General features: G+C 44.1%; 1 protein-coding gene across 4 annotated transcripts in view; it reads right to left on the bottom strand.

Moving 5' to 3' along the window:
• Positions 1-24,495, bottom strand: part of NCOA4 (nuclear receptor coactivator 4) — a 63,629-nt gene that overhangs the window by 21,886 nt on the left and 17,248 nt on the right. Inside the window, exon 1 of one of the 4 annotated variants that reach the window (XM_013063127.2) lies at positions 69-209. The exons of the other annotated variants lie outside the window; for them this stretch is intronic. The gene's annotated coding sequence lies outside the window, so the exon portion shown is untranslated. Of the gene's footprint in view, positions 1-68; positions 210-24,495 lie in introns of those variants that run through there. 4 annotated transcript variants of the gene reach the window in all.

Here is a 24,495-nt window from a genome sequence, read left to right as displayed (position 1 = left end):
CGCAGGCCCATGCCTGGCGAACAAGCGGTCATGGCACCCCGGACCAGCCCTCGACCTGCGGTTCTTACCAGCTCCAAGTGGCCGCCCCTGGCGATCGGAGTGGAAGCTTCGTGGGAGAGAGACCGGCCGGATCAAGTAAGGAGCCGAAAGGAAGAGTTCTCGCGAGAGCACAACCTTCCTCCCACGCCTCACGCCACACGTCTGACAGTCTCGCGAGATATTCTCTCGGGTCAGCGCAAAGCCCCTGTCCGCCCTCTAGAGAGCACAGAGCGCAGGCGCGCACTTTCAGGCGTTCGATATCCGTGTCCTTTTCCACCGTTTCTAAATAAATCAGATGAAGTGAAGCAAAAAAGTGTTGCAGGCACACTCTGTGCCAAGGATTATCCTAAGTGATTCTCTCACAAGAAATGTCCTCATAAGATACATTTTAGCTTTAACCTATGCTTGCAAAAATAAATGTCAGAAGACTCAAAAATGACAAATCATGTATGATTCCACTTACAGAGGGTACCTAGAGCAAGTCAGATTTATAGAGACAGGAAACACGTTGGTGGTTGCCACAGGCTGGGAGAGAGGAATTATTGTAAAATGAGTATAAACTTTCAGTTTGCGATAATGGAGAGTTCTGGAGATGGACGTAGTGATGGTTGCACAACAATGTGGATGTAATTCCACTCAACTGTAAACTTTAAAAATGATTAAAGTGGCAAAATTTACATCCTGTATATTCGGCTACAACTTTCTTCTTTTAATTTTAGTAAACAAATTTCAGAGTCCAGATTCCAAGCCTCATCATCTGACTCCAAAGCATATGTTCATTTGCACCACATTGTACCATTCTCCACATTTCACCACTCTGTACCTTTTCTCAAAATTTTCACAGTGTGACATTACCCACATCAGCACTTTTTTGTTTATTTGTGACCAGATATTCATACAGGAATCTTTCTGTCTCAACTTTGACAGAGGTCCCCAGTACTCAGCTATCTGCTCTCCATGTTTCCCAGCAAGGTGAAAGACCATCTAAGTAGGACCCACCCAAGAGTGGCAAGGGGCAAAGCAATCTCTGCAGAAGGCAATGGGAAGCATGGGTTTAAATACAGATGCTAAAAGGCAATCAGAGCATGTAGTGGAAGGGGTGCTGAGAAGAAGGAACAGCAAGGCATGTTGGAGAAGTCTACAAAAGCCTCAAAAGGAAGAAAATCATCCTAAACACTGCCACTGGCAGAAGAAGCCAGAAGCCAAGACGTACCTGACCCTTAATTTTCTCATCCCCCTCTCCAGTTCAGATACAGACTCTGAACTGATACTTTTGTGTGACTAAAAGTAACCAAAGCACTTTTTAATCTTAGGATCAAAACACTATAGGGCCTGCCTAGATTGCTCAACTAGTCTACATAGCATGTTTAAACAGGTTGGGTTCAGGGGCAGAGGAAAAATATAGCTCTTCACCGATTGCCTGCAGATTGTTCAAAAGAGGACTGTTTGCTTGTTTGTGATCTGTCACATACACATTGGACTCTAAACCCCAGGACAGCAGAGACATTGTTTCTCTGGTGCATTGCTTAGCCCCAGGCTCTGATCACTATCTAGCCCAAGCACTCAGTAAAAAGCTGTTGAGTGAACAAATATTCTCTAACACAGAAACAGCAAGAGGTGATTAACACTGTCACTGTCACAAAACGTTAAGTTCCGTAAGTTCCGACATTTTGGGATGGTCTGTATGCAGCAAACGATACTAGAGCCCTGCACCCAAGCCATTTCCATCTACAAGGCAGAATCCCTGGCTTTTTAATACCCCATCAGGATGTGTGTGGTCTTGGAGGTGCTTCTCCCAGGCCATCCGATCTAAACTGCCCTAACTTTAGGGTGTCTAGCAGGCTCAGTTGATAGAATATGGGACTCCTGCTCTTGGGGTCATGAGATCAAGCCCCACATTGTGTCTAGAGCTTACTTTGGAAAACAAAACCAAACCAACAACAACAACAACAACAAAAACCCTGTCCTAACCTCAAGCAAACACAAGGGTATATGTGGGACACAGTATGGAGGATGCTTTCTGAAGAAAAGGAAGGAAGAATAAACATGGAAACCTCAAAGAAAATGAGGGATCTGATTTCATCTTGAAGACACATGCTTTTTTTGGATTGTTCTCCAGATAGCTGGACACCAGGGCAGAAGACTGCAGACATTAGAAATGACAGAAGCAGCAGTGGTTCCCTAAGTAGGAGACATACAATGATCTACTGCAGTATACATTATAAAACCATTATAACTTTTATTCGTATTTATTTTGGTCTCCTTTCAGTGTTTGCATGATTTGTAACACATACACATTTATAAACTGATGCATAATAATTTATAAACTAAAAGCATACACAGATTTAAGTGTTTGTTCAAAAACTTTTTTATTGGTAGGTAGGGTTACACAATCATGGATTGTTAGAGACCAAAGAGGAACGAGGCCTGGCCTGGGAAAGCCTGGGCCCTCTCAGGCTGGGAGCCCTGGGCCCATAACAAGCACATTACATTACCTATTCAACTGACAATACAAGTCCTTTCTGGGTGATTCTGTTCTGCCACCTTATGGCTGCAGGTCTCCTCCTGAAGATTTTCTGGCACTTGGTTTTTGTCATTAGCACACAGGTGTAGCAGGGCTGTCATTGAGATGAGATCGAGGCCTGTTAGAAGGCATAGAATGCCTGGCCTCCCCAGGACTGGCTCTGTGATGGAAGCAGCCTACACTCCAGCTGTCTGGGGTGACTCTCACCATCCTTTTTTTTTTTTTTTAAAGAATTTATTTTTATTTATTTAACAGACAGAGATCACAAGTAGGCAGAGAGGCAGAGGCAGGCAGAGAGAGAGAGAGAGAGGAGGAAGCAGGCTCCCTGCAGAGGAGAGAGCCTGATGCAGGGCTCGATCCCAGGACCCTGGGATCATGACCTGAGCCAAAGGCAGAGGCTTTAACCCACTGAGCCACCCCGGAGCCCTGACCCTCACCATCTTAAGATCACTCTTTGGCTGGAAACACTGAAGTGCCACCTTCAGGAACCTGGACCTGAACATACAGAACTTGAACTATCAACATATAGACCATCCCTGGCATCACTCCAAAATTCCACCCTGCCCTGCATCCACAGAAAGGCAGCAGTAAGTTCTGACAGGCCCAGAAGCAGATCTGGGCTCCTGTGGGGCCTGTCAGCTTGTTCCAGCCTGACTCTTCTTGCCCTCCCTACTCAGGATTTGCCAGCGGTACTGCTGCTTGAATATGTGAAGGGAACTCTTCCTGGCATGGAGGCCAGTTAGGACAGGAGCTAGATCATCCAAGAGGAACAAAGAATCACCAGGTGGGGGGCACCTAAGTGGCTCTGCCTTTGGCTCATGATCCCAGGATCTTGGGACCAAGCCCCCACGTTGTCTCACGGGGCTCTCTGCTCAGCAGGAAATCTGTTTCTTCCTCTCCTTCCCTTCCTTCCCCTACTCAGCCCCTGCCCTCCCCCCTGCTCCTCCTCTATCTTGCATGTGTGTGCTTATTCTCTCAAATTATTTTTTTTTTAATTAAAAAAAAATCACTCCAGGTGCATGAAGCTCAGAAAGAAACTGATGAAAACTAGATGTTATCAGACAGAGAACCAACTCCGAACTCAGGTTTAACTGTTCCGAAATATTCAAGAAACAAGTGATGGTGGGAAAGGAAAGGTTGCTTTATTCAAGAAGCTGGCCACCGGGGAAGATGGTGGACTAACGTCCTAAAGACCATCTTCCCCATCCACGTGAAGCCAGAGAGTAGTAAACAGGGAAACAATGAGAGGAGAAGCCAGGGCTCAGTTGGTTTGTCATACATTAATATGATGCTGAACAGACTTACTGCCATCAGTGGCAGCTGTTTTCAAATGTAGTCAGGACTTATCTCCTGGGAAAGTCTGGTCCTTCATTCCTCAAGGCCAGTCAGTGGTCTGCAAAATCTCAAGGAAGGTAGGTTAGTTCTGCTACAACCAAGGGGCTTAGGTCAGCAAGCAAGGAGTGCCTAAGCTTGAAGCAAGTCACCCTCAAGACAGGTTGGAGTGCTGTTACATGAGGATCATCTCCCTGGAAAAGTCCACCCACACATTCAAGGGTGCAAACCATTTTAGGGCTCATCGCCCTCCAGAAACACCCATAAACCCCAGATTTAAATTGCCCTTCCCTGAAGTATACATAGAAACAGCTATCTCCAGGGTCCTTTGTGATAATGTTTCCTTCCAAAATGTGGCCCTTGATTTATTTTAACAAAAGAGGACATTTCAATACTCTCCCCCAAGAGTAGAAACCATAATGAGAAATGAAAAAAGATTTCCCAGGGCTCCTGGGGTGGGTGTCCTGGGCAGTGTGGAAACCAGGGCAGTCTGAGCCTGGGCCTCCAACCTCAGGCTGGACTACCACTGGGCAGCTTGAGATCCGGACAGAAAATGTAACAAGTCAAAAAATTCTCCCAGACAAAATGTAATCAAACCCTCTATTTTGCTATGGCAAAAAATAAAATAAAATTTTTTTTAATGTTTATGAGAAAAACCCAGTAGGCTGTGAAACAATTACAGGGCAAAGGAGTTGGCTCTGAACAGTAGGGAGAAGTGCACGTATTTCCTCTGTGTGGAGCAGTGTGCTAAATGGCAATGTGGCAGGAAAGGGGGAGGGGCACCGTGAGCCCAGACTAGATGTCAGTTACTGACTCGGGTTCCAAACTAGCAGAGAGAAGGCATTACATATTTGAGTTAATTAATTTATATTTAAAATCTAATTTAGTTTTTATATTCACCTGATTATCCTTATTTTATAGTGAGTAAACCAAAACTCAGAGAGCTTAAGAAATTTATCGGGGTCACACAACTGGTATAAAAGAGAATGGAGAATCAGACCCAGTTACTGTGACTCGAGCATCGGGGCTCTTCTCACTTCACTCTTTTCTATACTAGATCCACGGGAACCCTGAAGGAGGGTTATGTTGACATAGCTGTGATGATGTGGCACTGACCAGGGTGGGGGAGTGACAAATCCAGGGGACATGGATGCATTGGCCTCTTTGGAGATGCACTCTTAGATCAGAGAGGAACATTTCACAAGCCCTTAATTTGGTCCAAAAAATCGCACCCCAGAGCCACACTGACACTTTATACAAAGACAATGTCAGATTTCTGGAACCACAAAACCAAGTTTCAACTGGAATAGGTGGTGGCCCCACCAAGGCAATACCTGGAAACCTGTTTCCACCAGCCAGCCAGCCAGCCTCCCAATCCATTATCCTTCTTGTCCCGTTAAGCACTTAGCATGGGGGCACATCCAATACATATTTTTGGAATATTCCCGACACTTAAAATCTGTAGCACTCAGGTGTTTAAGTGCTCCATACCTCTACTCACTGGTAGTGCCATAAGTCTCTCTGAGGCATTTGTTAAAATTCCATTTCTTTGCCCCAAAGATTCTGATTCAGTAGGCTTTGGGATGTGCCCCAGAAATTTGTATTTCATCAAATCTCCCAGCTCTGTCTGTGATCGAGCAAGTTTGGGAAATGCTATTTGTGCCAATGCTTCTGTCATCAGAGCAGCTCCTGTTCCTGTAAAACGCTGTAGGCCAAGACTGTCATGAAGATGACACATGGACTTGGGTGGGGGAGGGGGGTGGAAAGTCCCTCTTATGGACATAGCCAGTGAGGAAACAGAGCAATTAGGGCCAACATTTGAGTACACTCCGTTTTATCACCCCAAGCACTAGACCTTTGGTGTCCACAGTAATCCAGCAGAAAACATCTACACAACTTTTGTGCTGACTTGAATTAAACTGAGCAGTGAAGCAACCAGAGTTTAGAGTGTAAAGCACACTACAGACATCCTCTGTACCTTCACATCCAATCCTTCCACTGTGCTCACCACCGCTTCTGTTCTTGCAAATGGCCACAAGCCAAAGCTGAAGTGACACTGGCTAGCTTCTAGAATACCTTAAGATGATTGGGTATGATTTCCTATCCTGAGCACAACCCATATGGATATAGGCATTTAATAATAAAATATTTATCAAGTTTCAAAATCTACATAAAGGAAGTCAGCCTGGGGTAGAAGCAACCCAAATGTATGGAACAGTATTCAGCCTCAAAAAGGAAGGAAATTCTGAGGCATGCTCTAACACATGATTCTTGAGGACATGACCTTGAAATGAGCCAGTCACAAAAGGACAAATACTGTAAGATAGCACCTATATGAGGTACCTAAGGTTGTCAAATTCATAGAGACAGAGTAGAGTGGGGGTCGCTAGAGACTGGATGAGGAGGGAACAGACAGTTGTTTAATGAGTACAGGGTTTCAGTTTGGGAAGATGAAAAAGTTCTGGAGATGGTTAAATAGCAATGTGAATGTACTTAATGCCACCGAATTTTACATCTAAAAATGGTTAAAATGGTAAATTTTATGTTTTATATATTTTACCACAAATTTAAAAAAAGAAAGAAATACCACTGAAAAATTAAACCCCCTTCAGGATGGGAATTTTAAAGAAGGGAGTAGCTACTCCTCAGAGAGCAGCCCAACAGAGCTGAAACCCCCTACTAATCCTACTAGCTTGAGACTTCCTTGTAGCAACAGTTAATTCCATCTCGGCCACAAAAACACTCCTCACAAACCTTAGTATTCCACTCCACCAAAATCCTTGCATTCTAAAACAATACATTGTGACAAGGTCAGTGGAGTCCCCAAGTCATGCAACATAGGACAGCCCTTACCATCTCCTTCTCTCTCAGAGAAGAGTCATCTCATCAATATAAAAGGTGTCTAAGAAAATGCTTCCGAGTTCACCCACAGCTAAATTCAGGTAATGTCCAGTTCATACCACTGATCATACTTTTTTTTTTTTTTAAAGATTTTATTTATTTATTTGTCAGGCATAGAGGGAGAGGGAGCGAGTGAGCACAGGCAGACAGAGAGGCAGGCAGAGGCAGAGGGAGAAGCAGGCTCCCCACCGAGCAAGGAGCCCGATGCAGGACTCGATCCCAGGACGCTGGGATCATGACCTGAGCTGAAGGCAGCCGCTCAACCAACTGAGCCACCCAGGTATCCCTGATTATACTTTCTAAAACAAGCTTAAATCCTTCCAAGTTTTATTTCAGAACAGACATTTCAAGAAAAAATAAGGCCTTCCTCTTTAATCAGATAGCTGTTAGGAGCTGATGGGTGCCTGGGGCCAAGTTTTTTGTTCTGTTTTTTGTTTGTTTGTTTGTTTGTTTGCTTTTTGTTTTTTTCTGTTGGATTATCACTGGAGAAATGCTTCATTTCTTGACTTTACTTTGGTTCTGAACCCCAAATGCACATGTAAAACATTTTGAGTATTTTCAAATTTACACCTAGGTCTCACCCCAGACCAGTGAAATTGGAATCTCTGAGCATAGGGTCCAGCCTGTCATATTTTCAGAAAACTCCCCAAGTGGTTCAAATATTCAACCAAGGGTGAGATTAGATCCTTAGTGATCCAAGTGTGCTAGAAAAAGTAGGAGCATCAGCACCCCCTTGAGGCCATCTGGGACATCACTTCCACTCCAGGCCCACAGAATAAGAACCTGTATTTTAACAAGATTCCCAGGTCTGCATACACACTAAAGTTTGAGAAGTACTGCTTTGGACTCATGGATGGTTTTCAACCCTGGTTGCATGTAGGAGTTGATCACGAAGCTATTAAATGTGCATGCAGCTCCTACCCCAGAGATTCTGATTTACCTGGTCTGGGATGGGGCCTAGGCATTGCTAAGTTTCAAAAACCCTCCACAAAATTCTTTTTTTTTTTTTTTTTCTCCACGTAATTCTTAAACAGCAAGGGTTGAGAAATAATGTCTTATATAATGGCATATCCAAGTTCCTCATTTTACTCCATTCCTATATCTGCCCTAACCCTCCTTCTCATGCAGATGCAAAGGCCTTCATCTGCCAACAAGTTACATCTATCAGGATGCAATAATATAACAAACTGAGAAGCAGGACCTATCATTAGATAAATCACATGGAGCATTCTTATTAGGTAGAGCACTGAGCACTGCATAAAATCACAAACGAGGCCAAAACCCAGAGGCTGCCCAGAACATTATGTAATGGTAAGCAAGGCTGAGAATGAATTCAGATGGTAATCACTGAGTGAAAATCCTGTACCAGGATCCCTGATGGACTGAGGCAGATGGATTAAAGGTAGACCTTCTTCCCTTAGGTAATCTAGCAAACGAACAAGACCTACACATAATATTTGAAATGAACTGGGAAAAGAGCTAAATGTGAGTCCCAAGTCACAGAGCAATGAGAGTGTGCTATTTTATTACAGAGGATATTCTAGAAACCTTGTGGATAGGTGATTTTTAGCTGCTTTTTCACAGTACGTATAATTTAAAGGATAGAAATGAGGCAGTGGGGCACCTGGGTTGGTCAGTCAGTTGAGCGTCTGCCTTCCACTTGAGTCATGATCCCAGGGTCATGGGATCAAGTTCTGCTTTGGACTCCCTGCTCAGCAGGGACTCTGCTTCTCCCTCTCCCCTGCCCCCCTGCTCATACTCTCTCTCACTCGCCCTATCACAAATAAATAAATAAAATCTTTAAAAAAAGAAAGAAGGCAGTAAAGGAACTTTCAGGAAGATGATAAAACACTGATAAAGATACAGAGACAAAGAAAACACAATAGGAGCCTTGATGGGGTAACTGGGTTAGTCCAAGTTCCTGGACCATGAGGCAAAGAACCTCACTTCCAGATGATTAAGGCATCTTGAGGGTTGCATGTATATATCAGTTCATCTAGGCTGATACTGGATCTGTAGGACAAAGAAAAGCATCAAATTGCTTTTGTCAACATTTTGAGATGAGCAAGCTAGACAAACAGACTTTAATGTAAGAATTTACAGGAACCTTTTGAAAAGGAAGATGGGCTGAGGATGCTTATTCTGTAAGATGTCTAAAATTAATTATGAATACTTCTTGAAGTAGTGTGCTACTGATATAAGGATAGAAAGACACAGGAACAGAAATAGAAAACCCAGAAAATATAAGTATATATAAAAGATTACATAAAATAAATCTAGTCTTAGAAATCTGTACAGATTGATCATTCAATACATGGTATTACAACAAGTGGTAGACTGTTTGGGAAGAAACAAAACTAACCTTCTACTTTAGTTCCCACAATGAAATAAATTCTAAAAGGATCCAAAGGCTAAATTTTTACAGTAAGATCATGAATTCATCACAGAAAATACAGGTAAATATTTGTCTTATTCTGAGTAGAAAAGAAAAATAAAAGAAATAAGTTTGAATATGTGAAAGTCGTGAGTCTGTTAACAAAATTAAAAAGCAATGACCAAATTTGGAGAACAATTTCATTATATGAAGACTTTATTTCTAAATATCAGTGAGAAAAAGAAAAACATCCTAGTAGAAAAATGACAAAGGAAATAAAGGGGCATTTCATGCACATGCATGGGCCCAAATAGAAATGATGAGTGAACACATGAAAAAGTTCAACTTACCGATAACACAAAAAAGGTTAAGTACATTGATAAAACAGAACCATAATGAAATAACAAGAATAATTATCTAAGTTCTAATACCCAGAGGGAAATAGAGGTATGTATGGGAAGTGAAATGCACAAGGATGGTGTATGTTAGAGCAATTAGAGAGGGATGTGATAGTGCATCTCCAACCTTTTAAAACTGTTTACAACATTTGACTTCACCTTTTCACCTCGAGGACTTGATTCTAAGAAGGACGGTATAGTGAAGGGGTATGGTATCCTCAATGACACCCACTGCAGTGGGAAAATGTAAAATGAACCAAACAACCAACACAAATGCCCAAGAACAGGGCTGGTTGAGAACATGCTGATTCAAGAAAACAAAACAAAATAAAACAAAACAAACAAAAACCTAATAAACCAAAGAGGTAAAAGAATGAGCAATGCCATGAGCAAATGATCACTATGTATCATGAAATGAAACACGGCAGGATACATCAGTTTACCTGCCGTCGTGATGAGCAGGAATCTTTACAGGCCATGCACCCAGGAAGTACAGGCCATGCACCCAAACTTACACAAGACACTACTCAGAAAGACAACTCACCAAGAACACATTCAGTGTTTACAGAAGGTTGACTACCAACAAGAAACTATGTTTTTAGATGCTTTCATTGTTCATGAACAAGGTCTCCACCCCAATTATACTCTTGATTTGAAAGAGCAGAGAAGAGAACTGTTTTCCTGAGCTTTTATCCTGTGCTGTGTAGATGGCTGGGCACATGACTCACAGATGCCAGTCACGCAGCCTGTCCAAGCTGGACTTCAGGAAGGCGTAAGAATAGCTCAGTGGGTCAGCTCAGCACAGCCACCAGCGCACTCTTCTTGGAGTCTATTCTGAGAGAGTGGGAATGTCCCAAACCCAGCCTGCACAGCTCGAACTTCCTAGAACTCTTCTTGAATCTTGAGAAGCAAGCCTTCAAGCACCAAGCATCAAGCAAGCCTTCCTTCCCTTTGTAGACCAATGATCTTCCAAAAAACCCTGCTTGCTCCCACAATGCCCAGGATGGCTTTTAAGGGGCAGCAACAAGCAGAGCCTCCTGGTATTTTTGAGGGGCTTACCATATGCATGGGTTTGCTCAGGCTGCCATAACCAAATATCCCAGACTGGGGGGCTGAAACAACAGAAATTTATTTTTTCAGTTCTGGAGGCCAGAAGTCTGAGATCCAGGTGTCGGCGTGATTGGTTCCTTCTGAGGTTCTCTCCTTGGTTCGCAGACAGTCTTCTGCTCCCTGAGTTTTCACAAGCTCTTTGCTTTCTGGCCATCTGCTTCCTACTCTCCTCAAAAGGACACCAGTCAGCTTAGATTAGGGCTCATCCTTGTTCTACCCTCAAACACCTCTTTAAAGACCCTATACCCAGGGGTGCCTGGGTGGCTCTGTTAAGCCTCCGACTCTTCATTTCGGCTCAAGTCATGATCTCAGGGTACTGAGACGGGGCTTCGGGCTTGGGGCTTTGGGCTCCATGCTTGTGGTAAGTCTGCTTGAGGTTCTCTCTCTCCCTCTGAACCTTCCCCCGCTATGTACATGCTTTCTCTTGCTCTCTCAAATAAATAAATAAATCTTTTAAAAAATAAATAAAGACCCTATCTTCAATAGAGTCACATTCTGAGGTATTATGGCTTAGGACTTCAACATATGAATTTTGGGTTGAACACAATTCAACCCACCACACCATTTTGTCCCTAATTGCTCCCCCTCCACAGCTTGCTACAGTGCCTCAAATTCCACCCTCGGTTTTCCTCTACCCACAGAGGAGAGCACAGGCCTCTTAACCAGTTGGCTCTCTGGGATCTTCAGAACAGACCACAGTGATCCTCTCCGGTGCTATCCTCTACCAACTCGAATGTCAGTCTTACCACCCACCGACACTGCTTGGTGTACTCTCTTGCTTCCTCGAAGGCCTGCCTCCCCACTCACTAGGAGACCACAGGCCCCCGCACACTTCTGCTTTTGCCTGTGTATGTTTAAACCATATCAACTCTAAGTTCCTGGAAGTCAAGGGCATATTTTTCATGGTTTGTACCCCCTCGGTTTCTTTTGAAACACCAAGTTTGAAGAATTTCCTAGGATCTGAGTCCCATTACAGATAGGTAGAGGCTAGGACTTGCTGTGCTAGTATCCTTGTCACAAACACGTTACCTTGGTTCCACAATCAGACCCACCGAGCAGGACTCCCTCAAAGAGCATGCGGGGGAACCACTTATCTAGGAACAAAGGTGGCTAGGTAGCTCCTAGGACAAGGGTCTCTAGAGGCCAATGTGCAGTGACTGGGACTAGTGACAGTGAGGTCTTTCTGGAGCCACTGGACAGGGGTTTGGGGTATTTATTGGATGAGCCAAGACTGCATCTCTAGCCTTCCACAAAGTCTGTGAGTTTCCCATTATCTTTAATAAATTCCTTTCCTGCTCATAGACTGGAAGAGGTTCTGTTGTTTATAGCTGAGAACTCTGTGAATCAGTGAGCATAACTTATTTCTGTTGATGTCCTTCCCCCTGACTGGCACAAAGCCTGGCAGAGAGCAGCCACACAGGATAGAATCGCAGCTGGGTTAATGCAGGTGTTCAGAGCAGGAGAAAGATCTGTGCTGTGGTTAGAAAGAGCTTATCTGCTACTCAGCAGGTGCTGGCAGGAAGGTGATTCTGTTTTCCCACCCCCTCACTCGCTGCCCTTCTACCCCCAGAAGCCTGAGTACTAGGGAAAGAATGTTGTGAGCAGAGGTGAGGGCTGCTCACAGAGAGCGGGGAGAAAGGAAAACAAAAGGAGCAGCCCTCCCCAGATGTCTTGCAGCCCGCTCTACCCAAATCTGCCGGATTGATTTTCAATGTTTGCTCCAATTTCAACTTTCCTCTTTATAGACTGAATGGGCTTTATTTTCCTCTTTGTTTTAAAATTTATTTTAGATGCACACACACGTGCCTCTCTTCCACTTGTCTCCCAGTCTGTCCACTCCTCTAGATTGAACTCGTGGCTGTCACTGATTCAGCCTTGCTGGTCTGTACATCCATGGGTATGTGCATATTTGTGGAACCCAGTTCACAGGGCATTTGCACATTGTTCTTTCTGCATCTTACTTTCTTCTCTTAGTGCTCTGTTCTTTTTGTGTTTACATGCCTTTGAGCCCTATTCTTACTTTTTTAAAGCTTTATTTAAGTAATCTCTACACCCAATGTGGGGTTCCAACTTAAGACCCCCAGATCAAGAGTCACATGATCTTCTGACGGAGCCAGCCAAGGGCCCCATATTCCCACTTCTTAAACAACTTTTTCTCTTGAAATAATTTAGGTCTCACAAGCAGTTGCAAAAACTGTACAGCGGGTTCCTGTGTACCATTCCCCAGCTTCTCCTAGTGATACTCTCTTAAATAATCATAGCACATTTTCAAAACCCAAAAACTTGACATTGGCACAGTTGTGTAATAGTATAACTTAAACTATAAAATTAATTCTGATTTCGGAAGTTTTTATAGGTGCTTTCTGGTGTGCCCGGGTCCCATTTAACACCATCCCACTTGGCTATCTGGGCCTTCTCCACCATGTTACAGGGTAGGGTAAGTCGAGAGCCATGTGACATATCACACTGGCTCTGTCACTTGCCCAAAGTAGCATCAGACATCTCCTAATCTTTTCACAATTGATGACCTTCATTAGGTGACTTTTATCAAGGTCCCTGATACACTTTCATTTTATTTCTTTGTGTGTGTGTGTGTGTGTGTTCAATCTGGAGTCAGGAAAAATCTAAGTAGTAGGAATCTAAGGGGGGGTAGGAAAAAAATCTAAGATTGGTACATTGGAAAATATTTTACCTATTTTTCCCATACCTTTTCCCATAGAGGTGGAAATAATGAAATATAAACAAATACAAGACATTGGTGCAAGCGAAAATGATTTCAAATTGGCCAACTAGCCCATGGCTTCCTGGATATGTGTGGCACTAGTTTGCTTGTGCCTGAAAGTTAGTATCACTTAGGGAGGACTTAGGATTGCAGGCTACGCAGGCAGACAGACCTGGGCTCAAATCCTGGTTCTAAAATGTTTACCATAAGATCTTGGGCAAATGACTTAACCTCCCTGTGCCTAATTATTCACCTAAAATGGGGATTATAATAGCGCCTACTCTGTGGAGTTGTTCTGCAAATTAAATGAAATAAAACGTGCTAAAAGTCAAGTGCGATCAGGTGTCTCCTCCAACAGTCTCTCAACTCACTCGGAGTCCAAGCTGGAGTCCTTCCCTGGCTTGTCAGCCCTTCCAAGACCCCCTCACCCTCACGCATTCCATCCCAACTGCCCCCACCCTCCTTGCTGGCTATGGACACCTCCAGACAGATGCTCAAATATCACCCTCTCGGTAGACCCTTTCCTGAGCAATTACACAACATCCCACCCACAGGTCAGCCCCCACACACTACCTTCTTCCTCACTTTCCCTGCTTTGTTCTCCAAAGCACAGATCTTCCCCCACCTAAGATACAGTGACCTACCTGTTCATTTGTCATTGTCTGCCTCCCCTCAGCTAGACTCTCAGCTCCCTTACAGCAGGTATTTCGACACTTTTGCTCATAGTTTTATTCCCAACATTCAGAAAAGAACCGGGCACATAGTAGGGGCTTAACAAATACTTGTTGAATGACTGAATGAATGACCAAAAAGTGCTTAGCACAGTTCCTGACACGCAACATGTGCACTGGAAATGGGAGCCACAGCTTCACTGCTGCTGTTGCAGAAACTGAGACCAGTGATAACAAGCACCAGGCTTGCAGTGAGATTTGAATCAAGCCATGTATGTGGAAGGGGTAATAGAAACTATAAAGTGCCATGCAAATAGGGGTGAGAATTATTATCACAAGGATGTTTGGTGATAACCTGGAGACTTGGTTCATTTTGGGGACCAGACTCTAGTACTCAACAGAGCTCATAGGCTATAACAGAGTAACTCCAAGAAGAAGAGTTTGGCCCTGACAGGATGTAAAGTTTGTGCTCTGTGTTCTGTCCCACCAGATGCAAATGCTTGGGAAGAATACACCGTCTGCACTTGACCCAAGACCCTCTCTCTAAGCCAGAATCTTCTAATCACTGCTGCCCCCAGGACATTTGCTATGCCCTCCCAGGTTCCAACTGCTGGGAGAAAAAATATTCTATTACTCTCCTTTGAAATGGACTTTCAAGGCCACAAGCAGTGTTGTGCCAATATATTTAATATCAGTGCAGTTAAAAAGAACTCTCCTGGGAAGTGGGCTTGCTCGGCAGCCGGGTCTTTATGGGAAGTGCTGGCCTGCAATAATCAGCATCTGAGTTTACAGACAAATCCACTACTTGCTTTGGTCTGTGAATCCACGGGATTGTACCAAACTCCCAAGAAACCCATAAATGAATGTTGACCTACCAAGTTCCCTTTATCACACTGATAAGGGGAATGAGGAAAGGGAGAACACATATGGAGGGGCTTCCCTATAGCAGCAAAGAGATTTTCCCTGTGAGGTCACCAAATCTTCTCACTTGCAGAAAGAGAATGATGAGGAAAGAGAAGACCCTTTCACTATCCCCAGCTCACAAACGAGAGTATCTGAATCAGAACTCTGATCTGCTAGCTCCCAGCATTCACTTTCAGCTGGGTCTCATGGTCTCTGTCGACCACAGTCTTCTCCTTTAGAAAACACTGCCTGAGGAGCCGGGTGAATGCAGAATCAGAGCAAGATTTGTGCACAGGCCGACAAAAGTATGTTCTAATCCAAGTTCTCAAAGGATTGGCATGAAAAATAAATGACATACTGTTCTAAAGATTCAGCCCAGGGCCTGATAAAGGGTGATGTCATCATTTTGATAGGGCGGGTAATGGCAAGCAACAGTGTCTTGTTGCATCCGCCCCCCCGCCCCCACACTGCCGCCCACCCTCCCTCCACTGAGTCTTGTAGCCCAAGTCTCCTCTACTCTGGGCAGTGTTGGCAATTCTCTGCTGGATTTTGTCTCTGTGATGTGCCATTTGCTTTCACACTGGGGACAGTGCCAAAAGCCACAAGCACGAGGCCATACTTCACTGGAAACACACCCTCTCCATCATGAGATCTGTCTGCAGCTGGTGCTTCTGGGGAAGAGGGGAGGTGGGGCAGCTGCCTTCTATAAGTGGATGATCTTGGTACATGTATGTTTTTACTTTATAATTTCCTCTTAGAAGTAGCTTCAATTTCACATTTTAGGAGATACCATGTGACATCTTGTCATATCTACTGGGTAAATATCTTTCCTCTTGATCCCCAAACATTGCTTCCCTGTAGTTCACAGATAGGCCTTTGAGAAAAGGTGCAATGTATTGGCACATGCAGGAGTTTTGATGCATTGATTTGATAAATATTCATCGAGTGCCCATTTGGTGCCTTCTGATTGCACAACAACTCCTTCCTTTCAAGTACCAATCCAGGATTATTTTATTTTCAGAAACACAACTTCCCTTATAGTAACCCAGAGAAATTCATGTTTGCCAAATTGACAGATAGCTGGTCTTGCAATTTAATTAATTTAATTAACATAGATTCATCCCTCCCATGGGAGGCAAATGATACAGAAAAAATACTGCTTGGCCCTTCACCTTTTTGCCAAGTCCATTTTACAAGTGAGCCTTTGAAACGTTTATTGTAACAAATTGTATTATGGCTTTTAAGCAGCAGTGAGCAAGGCTCGAGACTGGGCAGGGTGGTGGTGGTGGTGGAGGGAAATCCGGTGACTAACTAGTAAATTGTAGACTTCCATACACTGTCAGAGGGAAATGCCTTTAGTCTCAGAGAGCAGGGCAAAGGAGGAAGAATGAGCATGGGGCACCTCACATCATCATCCCAAGTATAGAAAGAGTGGGATAAGTCTGTTTACCTACCAGGGCCATTGTGAAGACTCAGGGAAGTAACAGATGACAAAGAATGAACATAAAACACCCTATAAACGAGGCTTTCTATTCCTTGCTATAATTATAATAAAGACTGTTCAGGAGTTTTCTAGTGGACAACTATTGGTCTAATTTTTAATCTCTTGGGATGAGCTGTCTTTGGAATAGGAAATACTGTTTTGCCAGCGGAGGCTCAGTTTTGTTGAATTTGATTGATCAGGTGGCAATGGAGAAAATATGCTGTCCTCTCTCAACCACCTAAAACCTAAAAGCTATTTTAGGTTGGCCTTTACAAGCCAGGCTTTGAAATGGAATCTTTGTAATGGACACTTTTCCTATGGACAATTTCTCATGGAGACTATAATGCCAGACAAGAATGGTCAAGGCACATCCCCCTACCCCATGCCTCAGGTGTATGCCTATCTTCTCAGTTGCTGTTTCTCGGAATTTGGGCTACCGTGGGAAGAGGTGCAGTTTGTCATTCAAAGGAGGGTGGACTCCAATGGGATGTCAGCCTGAGTGTGAGCTCCTCTGCACCCATCTTCCACTGCATCCACACTATCCCTGCCTGTCCATCAGCCCATCAGTTGCTGCCCAGCTCTGCCCCACAGAGCTGATCAGCATCCAGAGAGCCACAGTTGGCCAGCTGGCCCTCCCTTGGACTGAAGCTGTGTCAGACTGGGTTCCTAGGATTAGTGGAACCCCTCTCCATCAGTCTCCAAATTGAGTACTTGTTTCCTGTCAGTCACCCTCCATCCTTTTCTAGCGCCTTCCCAGATTGTTATCACTTCTCCCAAACCTCCCATCCATCTGTGCCTCCTTGACACCCAGAAGATAACCTTGCTTCTTACTTCGCAAAGAAGGGAGATGAGAACCGTCCCACCCGTCTATTCCTTCAGCTCTCCCTCCAGCTTCCTGGTTCTATCAGAGACGCTATCTTGAATTCCATTCACCTCTACACACCTTCCCAGGGGCTTCCTCAAACCTCCCTCATGACAGGTGGGCTTGATGGGGCAGATGGAAAAATACCCAGTATGTGAGAACTGTCAAGTTTCCAGCCAGGAAAGAACAATCCTCTCTGAAGGGCCGCCAAACCCCATCAGTTTATCATTCTAGAGTCTGCGACAATAGCCTATGGCAAGACCAATTTCTGCACAAAGTCAGGATCTCGTCAGCTGTGTTAGAAAAATGGACTCAAATGAGCATTGGCAAATGGAAATGTTTTGGTTTCAAGTGTTCAATCCAGAGGTGAATAGGCTTCTGGAAATAGGATCTGAGACTGTGTCAGACCTTATAGTTTTCACTCTCCAGAAACCAGAAAGATGGAGGCTGGCCCTATTCTGTGTGTTTATTTATGCAAAAATGAATATTTCCATTGACTTCTACAGGGCAATAAGGGCAATAACACAAATTCACTTCCCTGTGCCCAAAGTTGCAATAAAAGGGTATTTTACAGTATAGGGAATGTTGTAGGGTGAATTCTCTCTACAATGGGGAAGGATGGCCAGAGATTCTGGGACAGAGATTCTGTAGTTCCAAGGGAACCTCACAGTGTGACTGTGAAGCCACCAGAAGAATAGCAAGAACTGTCACAGCTGTGGGTATCTGGGGACACTAAACACCATGAGCAATGTGTACTGTGCGCAGGTATCAGAAGAATATTTAAAGCTAAGGAGCTGAAGACCAAAAAAAAATGCTGGTAAATCTTTTTCTTTTCCCTGTAAAGCAATTAGAAAGTTTATCAGAGAAGGGTGAAAACAACAGATAAAATGCTGAAGCAAACAGGTCTGGGATTACCAAGAAACAAAACCAGGCTTTGTTCCAGACAGAGGGGGTGGCGCAGGCATTCCCTCAAAGCCTCAGAACTCTTGTTTGGCAAGTGGATTAAAGGCTATTTAGTCAAGGATCATGTGTTTCCAATTTAGAGCAACTACACAAAGACGTTAGGAGCCACTGCCTCCCTGACAGCACCCTTTGCGAAGTTGGTCCTTGCCTTCTACTGAAGACCAGGTGGTGACAATAAGGCTTTGGTGACAGAGAGCTTGCTCTTCATGGGTGCTAGTCAAAATGTTGAACAACCAGTGTGACTCAAACACTGAGCCACTGGTACATTTGCCAGCAGTCTGTGTGAGGGACCCCGCTGGGCCAGGTGTTACCTCTTCTGTTTCCAGGTCTGCTGAGGTGTGGAGGGGCCAAGATATTCTCCATGGGGAGTGGAGGCGCTTAAGGGACTTAGGGAAGTGGCCTTTTATCCCCCAGCAGGTCTGAACTGCTGTACACCAGCATCACCAGCCCTGATGGTCTCTTGTCAAGGAGCACCTGCAAAGTAAATATGGCCACCAGCATGAGAGAGAAAAAAGTCATCAGCAGCCTTTGCAGTCTCCCTATGAGTCATGCTGTTTGGAATCCCCTCAGCACAGAGGCCTAAGAGGTAGGAGTAGAGCAGAACCAACATACCAGGCCTCTTACAACTGTCTGCATGCATCGCCTCCTTTTCATGGCAACATTGCAAAATAGGCATTTTCACACCCGTTCTATAGGTGGGATAATTGAGGTTTAGAAGGGCGAAGAAATCTCTCTAGGTTTTCCTGCTGGTGAGAAAGAGGCAACGTTTGAACCTAGGCCTGTTAACTCAGAGCCTGTGCTCCTTCTACAGCCTGATTCTGTATCCCACACGCACCTGCCTGAAGGGCCTGCGATAGCTAGATTCGAGTGAAAAGAACAAAAGCACTATGGAGCTGGAGCACCAGCATGGCATTACCAGGGGCACCTGGGTGGCTCAGTGGGTTAAAGCTTCTGCCTTTGGCTCAGGTTGTGATCCCAGGGTCCTGGGTTCGAGTCCCGCATCGGGCTTTCTGCTCGGTGGGGAGCCTGCTTCCTCCTCTCTCTCTGCCTGCCTTTCTGCCTACTTGTGATCTCTGTCTGTCAAATAAATAAATAAATACTTTAAAAAAAAACAAACCAGAATGCCATTACCAACTGGATAGGGCCTTCAGGCCAGGCTGTCTACTGCCCTACTTCTCTCTTGACAATGTGTGTGAACCTCCCATGACCTTTGGCATTAGGGAATTTCAGCAGAAGCCAACCAGCCTAATAACTTTAGGGCACAGCCCACCTGTTTTCAGTTTTATTTTTCAAACCACCCTCCTTTAATAGGTGTTCAGTAGGAAAAGAAATGCCTGTCATATAGTTACTAATCTTTGCCATGGTTGGGGTGGGGGCGGACAAGGTAAAAAGGAGCGTACTGCTAAATTGGTGAAAGACCTGGGCAAGTCGCCCACCCTCCCCAGGTCTTGTTACCAGGTGGAGAATGGTTCTGAACTCAGGCTCTGCTGTTTGCCACTTGGAAATTAATACTCAAGAGATAAATGATATTGGGAAAGGAAACATTGCTTTATTCGGGAAGCTGGCAACCTGGGAAGATGGTGGACTAACATCTCCAAGACCATCTTCCCCATCTAGGCGAAACTGAAGATTGTTTTTGTTTGTTTGTTTTAAGATTTTATTTATTTATTTGACAGAGAGAAAGATCACAAGTAGGCAGAGAGGCAGGCAGAGGGGGAGGGGGAAGAGGCTCCCCGCTGAGCAGAGAGCTTGATGTGGGGCTCGATCCCAGGACTTGACCTGAGCTAAAGACAGAGGCGTAACCCAGTGAGCCACCCAGGCGCCCCTGAAGCTGAAGGGTTTTAAAGGGGACAGGTGCAGGAAATGGGGAAGGGCAGGTGTAGGGGCCTCTATGCAGGAGAAGCAGTGGCCAGGCAGTTAGTCACATTTGGACATGATGCTGAACGGACTGGCCAGCATCAGAGGTAGGTGTTTTCAATGGTGGTCAGGCCTTACCCTCTGGGAAAGTCTGGGCCTTCACTCCTCAAGGCCAGTGGCCTGCAAATCTCAAGGAAAGTAGGTTAGTTGGACTATAGACCAAGAAACTTAGGTCAGCAAGCAGGGAGTACAGAAGCTTGAAACAGTTTAACCTTTAACTCCTGGTTAGAATGCTGTTATAGTCCCAGATTCCTCTTTGGCAAATGAGGGAGTCTGCTCTCTATTGGGGTGGCAAGCTCAAATGCTTATAGGAACCAGACAGGTAACATAAAAAGTGAAGAAGAGACCACATCCCCAAGCAAATTTGCTTTCTCTCATTTTTCTTTAAGTGGATATTGCCTCTAGTCTATTTCATTTTATCTCAATTTCGACAGAGACATATGTATAACACATGCATTTTCAATGACCTTAAAAATAAAAGTTATTTTAGCAGCAAAAATGGGTTTATTCAAGAATAGAAGAGAATTGCATTGTGGGACAAATAAGCTATGGCAAAAACCATAGGCTAGTCCAACAAAGGAAAGCAATGTTATTTTCTGGAGAAGGAAGAGGAAGTTGGAAGGGGTTGTTTTGAAGGAAAGTCCCATGGAGTAAATCAAGAGTGCAGGATGATGACGGTTTTTCATTGGCTTTGTTGCTGAAGTAGGAGATGTAATGTACATTTCTTCCGTTGGTGCTTATAACTGATGATTCTTTCCTGTTGACAATTCTTCTGCTGGGGTCTGAATTGACAGTTTTTCCAGTAACTCATGCAGAGTGGGCTGGAGAGCTCCCCCTTCTGGTCTCCTGGCTCCATTTTGGAAGGTTTCCCTTAATTTTCAGTTTTTACTGCAAGAGGGGAACTGGACGAATGTAATGGTAAGTGCCTGCTGACACTCAGCACAGGTTCCAAAAACAAAGGGATGGTGGACCTTGTGCTGGCCCAGGAAGAAAACTCTCAACCCTGGATTGTGCACTTAGGCTCTCTCTTTCTAGAATGTTCTTCCCCCAGATCTTCAGAGGCTTAATCCCTCACTGCAGGTCATAGCTCAGAATAGTCCTCCTCTTGCAATACTCTCTTCCATATTGTTTTTTGCATTTTTTTAAATTTAAATTCAATTAGGGGTGCCAAGGGGCTCAGTGGGTTAAGCCTCCACCTTTGGCTCAGGTCGTGATCTCAGGGTCCTGGGATTGAGCCCCGCATCAGGCTCTCTGCACAGCGGGGAGCCTGCTTCCTCCTCTCTCTCTGCCTGCCTCTCTGTCTACTTGTGATTTCTCTCTTTCTCTGTTGAATAAATAAAATCTTTAAACATTTTTAAATTCAATTATTCAACATAGTACATCATTAGTTTCTGATGTAGTGTTCAAAGATTCATCTGTTTTCCGTAACACCTTGTGCTCATCATATCACATGTCCTCCTTAATGCCCATCACCCAGTTAACCCATCCCCCCACCCACCCACACTGCTTTTTATTCACAGCATTTACCACCAGCTGACACTATTTTATGTGTTTGTCTATCACCTCCCTTGTCCATGTTGAAGTAAACAAGTGCAAGTGCCACAAGGTATAAACTGGACATATCTTGCTCACCACTGTAATCCCAGCACCCAGAACAGTGCTCAGCACATAGCAGGTACTCAATAAGGGTTTTTGTTTGTTTGTTTGTTTGTTTGTTTTTTAAGATTTATGTATTGGTGGGGAGGGGTGGAGAGGGAGAGAGAGAATCTGAAACAGACTCCCCACTGAGTGCAGAGCCACCCTGACTTGGGGTTTGATCTCATGACCCTGAGATCATGACCCGAGCCCAAATCAAGAGTTGGATGCTTAATGGACTAAGCCACCCAGCTGCCCCTCAACAACTATTTTAAGTCAATGAATTAATGAATGAATATTAACAGGCTACTTTTGGGGTAAAGTGTTGGAACAGTGAAGGATGGAGGGTTGACTTTTCATTTTACACTTTCTGTACTATCTGAATTTTTCTAATCTCTTGAATACATTACTCTTTAAAAATATTGGGGGCACCTGGCTGGTTCAGTTGGTAGAGTGTGGGACTCTCGATCTTGGGGTCATGAGCTTGAGCACCATGAGATTAATTAAAAAAAAAAAAAACAAAAAACCGATAGGGGAGCCTGGGTGGCTCAGTGGGTTAAAGCCTCTGCCTTCTGCTCAGGTCATGATCTCAGGGTTTTGGGATTGAGCCCCGTATCCAGCCCCGCATTGGGCTCTCTGCTCAGCAGGGATCCTGCTTCCCCATTTCTCTCTCTCTGCCTGCCTCTCTGCCTACTTGTGATCTCTCATTGTCAGATAAATAAATAAAATCTTTAAAAAACAAAAATAGAGATTATTGGGAAGTGGGATTTGGGACTAAATTATTTTCTTTGCATATTTCTCTACTTTTAAGAATGTTAATAAACAGTATTTTTAAAAATGGGATAGTAGGGCCTGCAGTCCTACTCTCTGCCTTCTGAGGGCACCTGGCTGACTCAGTCAGTAGAGCATATGACTCTTAATCTCGGGGTCATGAATTTGAGCCCACAATGGGCATAGAGCCTACTTAAAAAGTAAATAAGTAAATGCTGTTTTCTGTCTTTCCAACAAAGTTCTTTTTTTAAAAAAAGATTTTATTTGTTTATTTGACAGAAATCATAAGTAGGCAGAGTCAGACAGGGTTGGAGGGGGGAGAAGCAGGCTCCCTGCTGAGCAAAGACCCCGACGCGGGGCCTGATCCCAGGACCCCGGGATCATGACCCGAGCCAAACGCAGAGACTTTAACCCACTAAGCCACCCAGGTACCCCCAAACAAAGTTCTTTATGCAGAACTCCTTTTTTTTTTTTTAAAGATTTTATTTATTTATTTGACAGAAAGAGAGATCACAAGTAGGCAGAGAGAGAGGGGGAAGCAGGCTCTCTGCTCAGCAGAGAGCCTGATTCAGGGCTCGATCTCAGGACTCTGAAATCACCACCTGAGCCTAAGGCAGAGGCTTAACCCACGGAGCCACCCAGGCACCCTTTATGCAGAACTTCTTAAGATTAGAATACTGGTGTCTATATAAGTGTTTGGGGCACTAGATATGAGAGTGTGAAAATAGTGTCAAGGCATAATTAAAGCTTCCCACTGTCTTTTGCTACTGAGATGGCCAAAAGCATTTTAATTTTTTAAAGCTCATTGTAAACTCCTGTAGAAGGAGGCCTACACATGACCACGACTTTTTGGAAATACTGGTAAATCAGAGCTGGGGGAGGGTACGCTATTAGAAAACAAAAGGGCCAGTTTTAGACAGATGTTATGAACTGAGTATTTGTGTCTCCCCTCCTCCTCCAATACATAATGAACTCCTATCCTCATATATATCTGTATTTGGACATAGGCCCTTTGTGGAAGTAATTAAGATTGAATGAAGTCATGAGGATGGGAATTCCAAGGTGGGTTTAATGCCTTTATAGAAGGGACACCAGAGAGTTCCCCCTCTTTTCGAACAAGCACACAAAAAAGAGATCATGTGAGCACATAGAAAAAAGGCTGCTGTCTGCAAGCCAAGAGGAGAGGGCTTGGAATTATGGAGGCCAAGGGCAGGCTTCCCCAAGACGGGATATTTTGGCACGTGGATTATTTTGAGCTGAAGGCAATAGAAACCTTGTGGGCTGAGGAGAAAATTCTGTCCTTCCCTTGACTACACAGAAGAATCTAAATTGGTTGTTTCCTAGAGTAAGGGTTATTAGCAAAGATAAATTTTGTCCAAGTGACCCACTTGTATATCAGACCAAACAACTAATTACCAAACATCTGCTCTTTTTCTTACTGTCCTGTAAATTGTATTTCTTTCCTCTGAAGTCCCAGACCCCTACCCCTTTCTCCTTAGTTCAGAATTACCTATTGGCATTTTGCCTGCCTATCTTTGGAATTTCCATGTCTATGTAGATTTCCTATAGATATGCTGTTAATTTTCTCCTATTAATCTGTCTTGTGTCAATTTGATTCTTAGTCCAGCTAGAAGGACCCTTGAAGGGGACAGGAATTCTTGCGCCCTCACAGGTATAAAATCCATCCTGCCAGCACCTTGATCTTGAACTTCCCAGCCTCTAGAACTGTGAAAAATAAATCTCTATTGCTTAAGCCACCCAGTGTGTGGTATTTTGTTTTGGCAGCCCAAGTGACTAATACAATAGGAAGAAAAACAGTAAGTTCATTATGAAGTTCCATTCATGCTTGAAGTAATTAACAATAAGTACACTGTCCATAAAATTCTGGGA

This window comes from Mustela putorius, unplaced genomic scaffold (genome assembly GCF_011764305.1).
Source record: "Mustela putorius furo isolate JIRA1106 unplaced genomic scaffold, ASM1176430v1.1 tig00003909_pilon_pilon_pilon, whole genome shotgun sequence".
NCBI classification, from domain to species: domain Eukaryota; kingdom Metazoa; phylum Chordata; class Mammalia; order Carnivora; family Mustelidae; genus Mustela; species Mustela putorius.
Note: the sequence above shows the minus strand (reverse complement) of the source record. Positions and strands in the feature narration are given on the sequence as shown.